Genomic DNA, 15,394 nt, shown 5'->3' with positions numbered 1-15,394 from the left:
TGAGACCTTATAAACTCTACTTCTACATTCTGTTGGTAATCATTACAAACCTTTTCGTTATGGTTATGTTCAATCAGCACTTTCTTGTGGATGAATTATACAGCTATTTCTCTTTAAAACGGCAATTGAAAAATAATCATTTAAACATTGTTTAAATGGGATTTTTATGTGTAGAGTGCTTATTCCTTATACATTCTTTCAAATATTCTCATTTTTAATCTTATTTTAAATGGCTCTTATACATCTCCTCCATTTCATGGTTATTATCTTTCTAATAAAACTAATGCTTTGCCATTCATAGAGATATTATCAGTAGAACAGGTATCACAGCATAAAATGTATGGAAGTGACACAAGTGAATATCATGGCTTAAGATTTAAAAATCAAACTACATTTCAGAAAATGAGTGTGACAATTAGAACCAGCCTTTATAAAGAAAGTTAACTTCAGTTAATAATTTAGCTAAGTGTAATGGTGCTTTAGTTTTATTTGTAAGTACCCATCCAGAATTTCACAATAGGAGAGTATTGATTTATTTACAAGCATTATTTATAGCACACTGGTAGTCATATGACCAAAACAAAACCAAAAACAAAATGATATTAGAAGATACGTTTACATGCTGTGCTTTACTGCCAGGGTGCTAGGGTTTGAGTTTTATTTTTTGCTTCATGAGTTCTTCTACATGACAAAGGAAATATTTAAATAAAGGTTAGCTTTTGAATAGAAACCACATTCAAAATATTCTTAGAGGTGCCTGGATGGCTCAGTCAGTAAAATGTCCAACTCTTGATTTCAGCTCAGGTCATGATCTCCCAGTTTGTGAGATTGAGCCCCACATTGGGCTCTGTGATAAGCCTGCTTAGGATTCTGTCTCTCCCTCTCTCTCTGCCCCTCCCCTGTTCATGCTCTCTCTCTCTCCTTCAAAATAAGTAGAGACTTAAAACAATAAAATATTAAAAAAATAAAAAATAAAGTATCCTTGGCTCTTATACCACAGTTTGCACCCTACATTTTATATTTTCTATCAGGAGTGATGGATAGAAAAAAGAGTATACATATAAATCCAGTCTCGAATTCTGGTGAGCAGTGAAATGTAACCACATCCTGAAAATTTGCACTGGTGTCATGTTTCAAATAAATGGCTGATTTTAAGGACTCTCTAATGGATATACTAGGTCAGAGGCTAAGAGTTTTATCCTTCCACCAACAGAACAGAAAATTCAAAAGGTATCCTGATAGCTTTTAAGCCCAAATAACACTTAACATGAGTAAAAGCGATAAAACTGTAACCGTCTTACAAACCATAATCACTGTTTTTTTTAAATTCCTACATTAGAATATTTTTTTTTGCAGAAAATATGGCTAATCTGCCAAAATGTCCATGTTGGTAAAAACTACAAATTTAAAGATTTCTTACAATATATTGAAGGGTTGCTTCTCCTAGGTGAGAATTCCTTGTACTGCCTGCCTCTGTCAAAACCTATGAACCCAAGAGCATTGATGATGATGGTGGTGATGGTGGAGAGGATGAGAATTAAACAAACAAACAAACAAAAAGACAAAAAAGAACCCACAACTTTTCTCTTTGAGAGAAATCTCTAGCAAAATATCACCAGAAATTCTATAATCTCTGGAATTTTCAGATTCTTCACTGAATTTTTTTTTTTATGATCCCATGATCCAAACATTGTTTTGATAAAAGATGAAATTATACACACACTCTGAAATTCATGGATTTGTAAAAATATTTTTCAAGACAGGACATTTTATCTTTAGTGTCTGGTTCTTAGGCTACTATATCAGATTTTACTCAATGTTTATCTTGCTGAAGATGAGATTGTGTACTAGCATGGTGAGTTTGCTACATCAAAAAAAAAAATCTTTCAAGCTTTCAGAGAACTATTTTTTTTTTTTTACTATATTTAACACCCCCTCCCACACACATGCTTCCTGAGCTGTGCTACTTCATTATTAAAACCAAAATTCACGGGTGCCTGGGTGGTTCAGTTGGTTAAGCGTCCGACTTCAGCTCAGGTCATGATCTCACAGTCCGTGAGTTTGAGCCCGGCATCGGGCTCTGTGCTGACAGCTCAGAGCCTGGAGCCTGCTTCCTATTCTGTGTCTCCCTCTCTCTCTGCCCCTCCGCTGCTCATTCTCTGTCTCTCTCTGTCTCAAAAATAAATAAAAACATTTAAAAAATTAAAAAAAAACAAAAATTCATTGGAATTCTTGCTGAAATTTAAAAAATGTATTGACTTTCAATAGTAATATATTATGATGAAAAGAAACCACTGCCCCTTGCCAGTTTTGGTAACAGAGATGGCAGAAAAATGCACATATTTAACATTTGAAAAGTATAACATGTAGAAAATAGGAATAGACACAAATGGCTGAAGTCTGTGCTATTTTGTTTCTATTATAAAGAGTCAAGATGTTCCAATTATTTGTCTCCAATAATTGCTTAATGATACAGCAGTCTTATAAATTACCTCCTATTAAGCTTTCTCTCAATGTGTGCATGAAAGCCTTAAAGCTTATGTTAGTAATAATAGAGTCTCAATTTTCCACTGAAAGTTCTGATGTCAAAAGACCTCTTATATGCTTTGGATAGTTTAAATGTAAGATTTAAGATAAATAGGGTTGTGTTCATTCAGAAGAATTATTTACACTTAAACACCTTTTTTTTTTTTTAATTCAGGACAATTTTAATATTCCTGAATAAAACCATTCTGTTAACTTTATTACATTACGTGCATAAGCAGCTTTGTTCATGCATATGCAAGCCACCTCTATGTCGATCCCCTACCATCTGCCAAATTGTGTGCTCTGCAGTTAAGATGTAAAGACAAAATGATAATTTTCCTATACTCAAGGAATTTAGATAAATGTTCATTTAGTCACATAAAAAGGGTGGCTAGGAGCCCTGTCTGGTGGCCTGAAATGATTATTAATTTCAGTAATGCCTAACAATTACTGAGTGATGTTCTATAAATGCAAGCCCTGTACTAAATATGTTACATGGGTTTTTAAAATTTAATCATCACAATAAGCTTATTGTAGATATTTATATTATTATTCCTCTTTTACCTTTGAGACCACTAAGTATTAGGAATTTGTCCCAAGTCACACGGCCAATAAGAGGCTCAGATAGATGCTCTGACAGTGCTGTTCTATATACACAGAGAAAAGAGAAAAATGATTTCTTCCAGAGTTATTAAGAAGGGTTTCTAAATAATTGAAGCAGTCATCTTATATTTGAAAAAGGGGTTTGAGATAGGGAAATAGGATCATTATAAGCTATTCCAGTACTAGTTTACATGTGCAGCATGGAAAAAATGGCATTGAGTGAAGACTTTGGAATGACTGAGAAATAACTCCAAATCTTGGCTACAGAACTTACTGGTTATATAGAGTTGGCAAAATTATTGAATTCTGTATATCATAATTTTTCACATGTGACAATATGGCTGACGATTCCTACTACAAAAAAAAATTAATTTTTTTAGTGTTTATTTTTGAGAGAGAGAAACAGAGCGTGAATGGGGGAGGGACAGAGAGAGAGGGAGACAGAATTTGAAGCAGGCTCCAGGCTCTGAGCTGTTGCACAGAGACTGATGCGGGGCTCGAACCCATGGACTGGACCACAAGATCATGACCTGAGCCAAAGTTAGATTCTTAACTGACTGAGCCACCCAAGTGTCCCCAGAATTTTTTTTAAAGACTAGGGACACCTGGGGGGCTCAGTCGATTGAAAGTCTGACTTTGGCTCAGGTCATGATCTCATGGCTCATGAGCCTGAGCCCTGTGCGGTGCTCCATGCTGACGGCTCAGAGTCTGGAGCCTGCTTTGTATTCTGTGTCTCCCTCTCTCTCTCTCTCTCTCTGCCCCTTTCCCTCTGTCTCTCTCTCTCAAAAATAAATATTTAAAAAAATTACTACAAAGAATATAAAGAATATATGTGAAAGAAAAATAAATGAGAATATTTGTGAAAAAACCTACCATGATAACTCACATACATCATTTAAAATCCTTCTAATTCATTTTGTCTACTGTAATTGTCCTACAAAACCTACATGGATTCTTAGGCAGTTAGAAAATCATATGGCTTTGGCAAATGGTGCAAAGCTGCTTACCAGGCACTGGATTTCTTTCTATCTTTGGAATATAACCACTAGAAATAAATGTGTAAGCTTTTCATTGTACTCTCAAGCTAACTCCTGGAAGTAATTAAGTGATTTCCTAATACATTTGCTTAAGATGTGGTTCACAGGAGTGAAAGGAGAGAGGGGTTAGGGCTAGAGTCACAGGACCAATTCACTTACAATTACCTTACAACTTAGTACTAAAAAATGCAAATTTTTACCACATTTGCAAGGAGAAGTTAATGCCCAAATTATATAATTATTACATAAATTTGTAAAAATCCAAAGCTACCAAGTACAGTTTATAAAACTATAATAAACCTGTTTCTAACAAAGATAATATAAACCCATTTTGCTTTTGAACAAAAAGAAAAATGAATATCATAGATCCATTTTCTAATGAACATAGAAGAAATAATTCTAAATATTAGACAACTGAACCATCATTAAACAAAATTTATCATAATCATGTAGGGTTTATAACAAAAATGCAAACATTTTCAAAATCAGAAAAATTAAGGTAATTCATCATAAGGAGCATTAAAAGAAAAAATACATAATTATTTCAATTGATAAAAAGCCCTTGGTAATGATTAGCTCATATTTATGATTAAAAAAATAACTAAGAATTAAAGAAAACTTTCTTAAAATACACTTGGCAGACTAACTGTTTCAACTCCAACTTTTAAGAATCTTGGAAATTACCTATTCCAATCTATACCACAAGGAAAGCTAAATGAATTGATAATGGTTTTTATGGACCCAGGGCAAGAAAACTAGGCTCTAAGGCAAACAGCAACCCTGACATATATAAATAGTGAATCTAGAGTCATAGCCAAAAATCAGTTTACCCAGGGAAGACATCACTGAAGAGATAAACTGATAGGACATTTAAATGGTAATTTTAATTAATTGCTGGAGTTTGAGTGTAGATCAACATTATGTAAGAAACTAATAGGATGATAGCCTTTGGGCAGACCTCACACTGTCATGGATTTTACCTTCAGAAAATCTACCAAGTTTTTAGGATGAAGATCCAAGAATTATCTACCTGGATTTCTGGGTGGGGAGAAGAAGAATCACTGAGAAATATGACCAGAGCATTTTCCCTAACAAAAGCCCACTCTCCAGGGAAAAGACTACTAGAAATTTATACCATCTGTGGGAAGGTATAAATCTCTTCCACTTCAGTCCCCTGCAGCTTTTCTGTCTTACTTAAGGGATGGGAAGAAGCTAAGAAATTCATATAAAGTTCACAACCCAGGCACAAAGGACTAAGATTGCATCATAAGATTATAGAAGGCTCCTCCTCTCCCACAATTTGCTACTGTACCAATAGGGTTCCAATAGAAGAGTATATTACAGCTGCAAGATGTAGACTCTCAGGAGAGAAGTAGTTACAGAGAAGCCAAAGTCAAACATGAGACAAAAACAAGGACACTAAAGGAATTTTAAGGCCATGGTACTTACAGCTATAGAAAAACTAGATACATGAAATATTAGCTATATTAACATAAAACCAAACACTGTCTCAATTCTAATTACCCAATAAATCATGCTTGATGTTTTAGTCAGTTTGAGCTGCTATAACAAAACACCATAATACAAGGGCTTAATCCAAAGCAGAAACTTATTTCTCACAGCTCCGGAAGCTGGAAGTGTGAGATCATGGTGCCAGCATGATTGAGTTCTGGTGAGAACCATCTTCCTGTTTGCAGATGGTTGACTTCTGCTGTTCTCACACGGAGGAGAGAGCAAGAGAGCCCTTTATAAGGGCACAAATCCCATTCATGGGAGCTCTACTCTCGTGACCTAATCCCCTCCCACAGACTCCCCCCTTCCTAAGACCATCACACTGGGAGTTAGACTCTCATCATATGAATGGGGAAAAGCACAAACATTCAGTCCTTAAAATTTAGCTCTCAACCAAAAATTAGAAGTCATGCTAAAAGGCAAGAAAAACAGTGTGAAGAAATAAAAAAGCATAAGAGACTCAGTTATAACACTGATTTTTGAATCATCAGTCAATTTAAACTATGATTAATATCTTGAGGGAGCTAATAAGAAAAGGAGATAATTCAAGAATAGATAGATAATTTAAGCAGGGTTACAGAAACCCCATTCAGACTGTCTAGTAAGCTTACCTAGAGAATCCAAGCAACTGTGAAGCCCAATCCTACAGTTTCACTTGGGCAGGGAACCAAGCCAACAGTCCCATCCAGCTATTCTCAACCGGTGGCTTACCCCCAATCCTGACTTCAGAGATTTAACACTTGACTCACCCCAAAATAGACCCTAATAGCAGGAACTACATACCCAAGGGCATTTATTACCAGCAGGTGTATCCAGAAATACAAACTGAGCTGATAGGTGAACTGTTTCTGCCAAAGGGAACCTGCAAAGTCTGAAAGAGGAGACAACTTACTCAAATGCCCATATATCAATGTAATGAATTAAGGATCATGAAAAATCAGATAAATATGATACCACCAAAGGAAACTAATGAAGTTTTAATAACTGATCTTCAGGAAATGGAGATCTGCCAGACAAAAAACAAAGGTTCAGAATAGACATCAGCATGTTTTTGTGAGTCATTTTTTCTTTCCCCTTCAATTTACAATAAACCAGACATCCATAGTAAAAAATAAAAAATAAATAAATAAATAAATAAATAAATAAATAAATAAATAAAAATAAAAATAAAGCACTTCTGCACAGCACAGCAGGCTACCTGAGAGATCCACTCATCTATGCACCTAAAAGTGGGTATATTGGAATTCAGAGGAAGCAGCACCAGGGGAGTGGTGACAGAGGCAGTGGCAGTGGCAGCAGTGGGCCAGCACAGCCTTTCTGGCAGAAGAAGTTGAGGGAGAAAGTGGTGTGTTGGGGCTTTACTCAGTTGCCTGGGATGTTGCTGGAAGGACCATTGCTCTAAGGAGACACTGTAGTGATTGGGGAGCAGTGTAGCATGGGGGAGTAAAAGAAAAGGGAAGAAGATAAAGAGAACTGAAGGAATAGGTTTCCTGCTTTCTGACCCAGGATTCTGGCAATCAGACCATCCACAGACATCTGGGACTCCTAACTTGAGTATCCCCTACATGGCTGTGGACACACCCAAATCCTCAAGGGCTCAGCACACACCTCCCCCTACTCTGCCACCATCCTTTTCTCTGCTCTGTTTTTTATGCACATTCACAACCTTAGTGGCTAGCCAGTTCTTGGAAGAGAAACGAAAAACTTATGCTATATCACCATCTTATGGAATAACAAAGGAAGGCTCCTAATTAGCAACATGTAGAACTGTTAGAATCAAAGTAAACAAAGCCTTACCTAAATAAGAAATATGTTCACTATTTCTAATGCATTAGCAGAGGCACTTTTAATCAAACCCTATGCAAAGTCATGATAGTATGGTATCACAAGAAATTGACAGTTTTCTAATAAGTAAATCCAGAGACACAAAATATTGCACTGTAATAAATAATTCAAAATAGCTGGTGCAAAGAAATACAGTGAGCTACAAGAAAACTCAGAAAGGCAATACATGATCTCAGAAATCAAACTGACAAGCAGAAGGAGTACTTCAGCAAAGATATTGAAATTCTAAAAAAAGAACCAAACAGAATTGCTAGAGCTGGAGATCTAAAAAAAAAAAAAAAGACGAAGATCGCATTACAAAGCATTGGGAATAGAGCAGATCAGATGGAAGAGAGAATAAGTAAACTTGAGGACAGGAATACAGAAACATTTCAGGAGGAAAGGGAGAGAAAATTAAGATTTTTAAAGCAAAGAAATGCTATTATAATTATCTGATTCTTTTAGAAGAGCCAACACAAGATTCATGGGTATAAAAGAAGAGAGGAAGAAGGGAGCAGAGAGCATATTTAAAGTAATAATAGTTGAGAACTTCTCAAACCTGGGGAAGAAATTGAATATAGAAGTCGATGAAGCTGATAGAACATCTTAATACCTCATGACCAAAAAGACTTTCTGTGTTAAAACATTATATTAAAATTATCAAAAGTCAATAATACAGAAATAATTTTAAGGGCAATATGGGGGAAAAAGACAGTCTACAACAGGCCTGTCTACAACAGGCCATTGGCAGATTTCTCAGCAGAAACTCTACAGGCCAGGAGACAGTGGAATGACATATTCAGAGTATTGAAAGATTAAATATTACCAGCCAAGAATACTCTATCCATCAGTTATCCTTCAGATCTAAAGGAGAAATAAATGTTTTCTAAGACAGACGAAGGCTAAGGAAGTTCACCTCTACCTGAGTTGCTTTACCAGAACATTGAAAGGAGCTCTTCAGGCTAAAATAAAAGGACAAAAATATAGAAAACTCTGATTAAGTTGATAATCAATTAGAATTCCATAATTCTTTTTTTTTAGAACAGCATATTATACTTTTTGTTTTAAAGTTTATTTATTTTGAGAGAGAGAGAGAGAGAGAGAGAGAGAGAGAAAGTGGGGCAGGGGCAGAGAGAGAGGATGGGAGAGAGAATCCCAAGCAGACTCCACACTGTCAATGTGGAGCCCAATGTAGGGCTCAAATCCATGAACTGTGAGATCACGACATGAGCCAAAGTTGGACATTTAACCAATTGAGCCTCCCAGGTGCTTCTTAAACTCTTAACTATAGCATAAAGATTAAAGAAAAAGAGCATTAAAAATAACTATAGCTACTACAAATTGATAACAAAATCAAAGCATAAAAAGATGTCATTTATGACATCAAAAAATAAAAGAAATATAGTAAAAAATGGATCCTTTATAGACAAAGGTAAATTACTATCAGCTGAAAAAATACTATTTTTTAAATTTTATTTTTGTTTATGTATATTTTTGAAAAAGTACTATCTAATATAGGAGGTGTTTTATGTACATCCCATAATAATCACAAAGAAAATATATAGAAGAGAGACAGAAAACATAAAAAAGAGACTGAGGAAATCACCATGAAATCTACCAGCTTATAAAGGTAGATGGGAAGGAGGGTAGGAAGAAAAAGAAACAATGAAAAGACAAAATAACCAGAAATCAAGAATAAGATGGCAGGAGTAAATTCTCCTTATCAGTAATCACCCCAAATGTAAATGAACTAAACTCACTAGTCAAAAGGTGCAGAGTGGCTGGATGGATTAAAGAGCTCTAAAGCTCATGTTAGCTCTAAAGACAAACACAGGCTTAATATGGGAGAATGGAATATTTCAAGTAGATGGAAGCCAAAATATAGCAAGTATAGCCATACTTATATCAGACAAGCTACACTTCAAGCCAAAAAGTATAACAAGAGAAAGTCATTGTATAATGAATACAGTAGCCAATAATTCAAGAAGATATAAAAATCATAAATATATACTCTATCAACACACAAGAACTAAAATATATTAAGCAAGCAATATATATTAAGCAAGCAGATCTTAAGGAAGAATAAGACAACAATCAAATAATCTCAGTGGACTTCAATACCACCCTATTAGAAATGGATAGGTTATCCAGACACAAAGTTAACATGAAAACATTGGAATTGAACCACACTTCAGAACAAATGCACATAATAAACATATCCAGAACATTCCATCTTACAGAAAGAGAATACACATTCTTCTCAAGTAAACACAGAACATTCTTAAGGATAGATCATATAATAGGACACAAATTTTTGCAAATTTAAGAAAACTGAAATCATACAATCTTTTCTGACAATGGTATGAAACCATATGAAATCAACAACAGGAAAGTGACAACAACAGATATGTTGAAACTAAACTAGCCAAGACACTTCTAAAACAACCAAAAGGTCGAAGAAAAAATCAACAAGAAAATAAAAGGTTATCTTGAAACAAATGAAAATATAATGTATCAAATATTATGGGATGCATAAAAGGCAGTTCTGAGAGGAAATTTTATAGCAGTAAATGCATATTAGAAATTAGATTCTAAACAACCTGAGTACACCTGAAGGAACTAAAAAAAAAAAAAAAAAAAAAAAGAGCAATGAAGTCCCAGGTTAGTAAAAATAGGAAAATATTAAAGACCAGAGTGAAAATAAATGAAATAGAGACTATAAAAAAAATAATAAAAATAAAACTAAAAATTGGTTCTCTGAAAAGATTTTAAAAATTTGAAAACCTTTAACTAGACTATAAAAAAGCAGGGGTGGGGAGGAAGAACAATCATATACAATTAGAAATGAAAGTGGAGATGTTACATATGATAATAACATGAGACTACTATGAATGATTATATAGAAACAAATTACATAACTCTTGAAGAAATAGATACATTTCTAGAAATACACAACCTATCAAAACTGAATGAAGGAGAAATAGAAAACGATGGTGAATAACAGATGAATAACAAGAAATTGAATCCATAATAATATAAAAAAATAATCCCAACACAGACACTCCAGGACTAGAATGCTTCACTGGAGAATTCTACTTAACATTTAAAAAGGAATTAACACCAATTCTCCTCACACTCTTCCAAAATATCAAGAAGCATGGAATACTTCTAAACTCATTCTACAAACTCAGCATTACCTTGATATCAACCAAATAAGCACATCACAAGAAAGAAAACTATAGACCAGTATCATTGATAAATATAGATGTAGAATTTTTCAATATTCAAGAACACATTAAAATTCAAGAACAGGGATGCCTGGGTGGCTCAGTCAGTGAAGCATCTGACTTCAGCTCAGGTCATGACTCATGGCTTGTGGGTTCAAGCCCCAAGTCAGGCTCTGTGCTAACAGCTCAGAGCCTGGAGCCCACTTTGGATTCTGTGTTTTCCTCTCTCTATCCCCCCACCCCCGCTCATGCTCTCTCTCTCCTTCAAAAATAAACAAACATTAAAAAAATTAAAATTCAAGAACACATTAAAAAGATTATATACCATAACCAAGTGGGATTTATCCCCAGGATGCAAGGATGGTTCTGCATACTCAAATCAATAATATAATATAGCATATCAATAAAATTAAAAATATAAATCACATGATCATCTAATAGACACAGAAAAAAGGATCTGACAAAATACAGCATTATTTCATGATAAAAACCTTAAAATGTTGGGTATAAAAGAAATATACCTCAAAATAAGAAAGGCCATATATGACAGGACAAACAGCTAACATTATAGTCAATGGAGAGAAATTGAAAGTGTTTTCTCTAAGAAAAGGAAAAAGACAAGGGTGCCTACTCGCAACACTCCTATTCAATACAGTACTGGGAGTCCTCGCTAGAAGAATCAGTCAAGATAAAGAAATAAAAGTGCTCCTTATCAGAAAGAAAAAAGCAAAAAATGTTCCTATTTGCTCATTGATATTGATGTTGACAATAATTTTTCAGGCATGACATCAAAAGCACAAAAAATGAAAGCAAAAAATCAACAAATGGGACCACATCAAACATAAAGCTTCTGTAAGCAGAGAAACAATGAACAAAATGAAAAGACAACCTACAGCATAGGGGAAAGTTTTTTGCTAATAACCTGTCAAATAAAGGATTGATATCCAAAATAAAGAAATCATACAATAACAAAAAGTAAAACTCTGATTTAAAATGGCAGAATAACTAAATACACATTTTTCAAAAGAGGAAGTCAAAATGGTCAGTGAGAACATGAAGATGCTCAACATCATGGCTATCATCAAGAAGACAAGAAACAACAGGTGCTGGCAAGGAGGTAGTGAAAGGGGAACTTATGTACACTTTGGCAGGAATATGAATTAGTCCAATCACTATTGAAAACAATATGGAATTTCCTCAAAAAATTACATTACAAGTAGATCTATCATACAATCCAGCAATTCCACTTCTGGGTATATACCCAAAGGAAGTAAAATCAGGATTTGAATGATATATATGTACTTCTATGTTTATTGCCACATTGTTCACATTAGCCAAGATATGGAAACAACCCAAATTCCCATCAGTGGATGGATAGATTAAAAATATTTGGTACATATACACAATGAAATATTATTCAGCCATGAGAATGGAGGATATTCTGCTATTTGTGGCAACATAAATGGACCTTGAGCACACTATGCCAAGCAAAATAAGTTAGAAAGAAAAAGACTAGTACTGTATTATAACATTGATATGTGGGTCTTAAAAAAGTAAAGCCTTAAAAAAAAACACACAAAAAAGAGAGTATGTTGGCTACCAGCAGATGAAGGGGGTAAGATTGATGGTGTTTAAGGGTATAAACTTGTAATAAGCCATAGAGGTCTAATGCACAGTGCAATGAATAAAGACAACAATATTATACTATAATTATGAAATGTGATAAAATATCACAACAGCAATGCTACAACATATAAATTTCTCAAAGTAAAATTCCATACATCTTAAACTTACACAATGTTAAATGTCAAATGTATTTAGTAAAAAAAAGATTTAAAAAATGGATTCAGAATAATCTGCTTTTAACAAGTAGTGAATTACAAGAAGAAATACCGGCAACTAAATGAAATTAGGAAGACAATGCATCACAAATGAGAAAATTGACAAATAGAAACCTTAAGGAAAAAAAGAAAGAAATCCTAGAACCAAAAAATATAGTAACTGTATTGAAAAATTCATTAGGGAACCCCAAAAGCAGACTTGCTCATACTACCCAGAAGATAGGACAATTGAAATTATCCATTCAGGGAAATAAAAAGAAAAAAGAATAAAAGAAAGAATAAAGAAAGTCTATGGGAATTTTTGACACAATTAAAGCAAATATTCACATTATCAGAATTTCAGAAGGAGAATAGAAAGGGACAGAAAGTATATTTAAACCCACAGTGGTTGAAAGCTTTTGAAACATGAGGAGAAAAGTAAAAGAATCATCCAAATACAAATGGTCTAAAAGACCCAAAATAGATGAAACCCAAATAGGGCTACAGCAAGACACATTAAAATTCAAGTGTCAAATGTCAAATAGAAAGAATTTTAAAGTGAGCAAAATAATATTGAGTAGTTACACAAAAAGGAACCTGCATAAGGCCACTGGGGTATTTCTCAACAGAAACTTTTTGGAACAGAAGAGAATAGGATGACATATTCAAAATATTGGAGGGGGGAAATGGTCAACCAAGAATATTATACCTACAGAAGATGTCCTTCAGAAAGAAAGAAGGAGTAAAGATTTCTCTGAACAAACAAAAGCTGAGAGAATTCATTACCAGTAGACCTACCTTACAATAAATGCCAAAGTTTTTTGACTAAATATAAAAGAACACTAATTAAATCATAAAACCATAAGGCAGTTTAAAATTCACTAGTAATGGTAAATGCATAGTTAAAAATATATTCTGTAGTAAGATAATGTTGGTACATTTGCTGGTGGGAATGCACACTGGTGCAGCCACTCTGGAAAACAGTATGGAGTTTCCTCAAAAAATTAAAAATAAAACTATCCTATGACCTAGCAATGGTACTAGGAGGTAATTATCCAAGTGATACAGGTATGCTGTTTCAAAGGGACACATGCACCCCCATGTTTATAGCAGCACTATCAACAATAGCCAAAGTATGGAAGGAGCCCAAATGTCCATCGATGGATGAATGGATAAAGAAGATGTGGTATATATATAAATGGAATCAAAAAGAATGAAATCTTGCCATTTGCAACTACGTGGATGGAACTAGAGGGTATTATGCTAAGTGAGATTAGCCAGAGAAAGACAAATATCATATGATTTCATTCATATGAGGACTTCAAGATACAAAACAGATGAACATAAGGGAAGGGAAGCAAAACTAATATAAAAACAGGGAGGGGGATAAAGCATAAGAGACTCTTAAATATGGAGAACAAACAGAGGGTTACTGGAGGGGTTGTGGTAGCGGGGGAAGGGCACAATGGGTAAGGGGCATTAAGGAATCTACTCCTGAAATTATTGTTGCACTATATGCTAACTAACTTGGATGTAAATTAAAAAAAAATGAATTAAATAAAAATTTAAGAAAAGATAATGTTTATGCATAATTCATGTACACCTCTAGCTTAAAAGTTAAAAAAAACAAAATTAGTAAAAATAACCATGACTACAATAATCTTATTTGTTATGCAATACAAAATTATTTAAATGATTGTATCAGTAACCTAAAATATGAGGGGGAGAGGTAAAACTGTAAGGCTTAGAAATTACATTAAATTTAAGTTGTTATCAGTTTAAAATAGGGTAGTATAGCTTAAGATATTTTATGTAATCCACATGGTAACCAGGAGGGAAAGCCTTGTAATTACACAAAACAACATGATCAAAAAAAGTCAAACATACTGATACCAACAAACATCAAAACATACAAAAAAAGATGACAAGATAAGTACCAAGGAACAGTGAAACTACAAAACAACCAGTAAAACAAATGACAATAAAACATCCTCATTGTCAATAATCACTTTCAACATAAATAGATTAACTTCTCCGTTCAAAAGAGAGAATGGTTGAATGGATTTTCTTTTTTTTTTTTAAAGATCCCATAATATGCTGTTTACCAGAAACTCATTTTAGCCTTAAAGGCGCACATGGAGAATGAATGGATGGAAAGATTTCAAACAAAGGGGAACAAAAAACAAATAAGAAAACCCAACAGGTGTAACTATATTTGTATCAGACAAAATAGATTTTAAACTAAAAATGATAAAAAGAGACAAACAATGTGATTATATAATGATTAAGGGGTCAATACATAAAGATATAACAACTTAAATACACATGAACCCAATGTCAAAGCTTCTAAATATATAAAGCAAAACCAACAGTTAAAAGGAGAAATAAACGTCAATATAATAATAGTTGGGGACTTCAATGCCCCACTCTCAACAATGGAAGTCATCCAGACAGAATCAATAGGGGAACCAGATTTGAACAACACTACAGCACAAATGGATCCAACAGACATATGCAGAACATTGTATTTGACAAATACAGAATTCACATTCTTTTTAAGTGTATATAGAATATTTTCTAGGTCAGACCATATATTAGGCTACAAAACAATCTTAGCAAATTGAAGATTAAAATCAGACCAAGTATTTTCTCTAACAACAATGGTATGAAACTAGTCATCAAAAACAAGAAAAAAACTGGGAAATTCATGAATACACAGAAATCAAATCAATGGATTAAAGAATAAATTAGAGGGGAAATAACAAATTTCTTTAGACAAATAAAAATGGAGACACTGCATATCAAAACTTATGAGATCCTGCAAAAGCAGTTCTAAGAAGGAAGT

This window comes from Puma concolor, chromosome B1, assembly GCF_028749965.1.
Source record: "Puma concolor isolate L17-30 chromosome B1, mPumCon1.1.hap2, whole genome shotgun sequence".
Taxonomy (NCBI): Eukaryota; Metazoa; Chordata; class Mammalia; order Carnivora; family Felidae; genus Puma; species Puma concolor.
Note: the sequence above shows the minus strand (reverse complement) of the source record.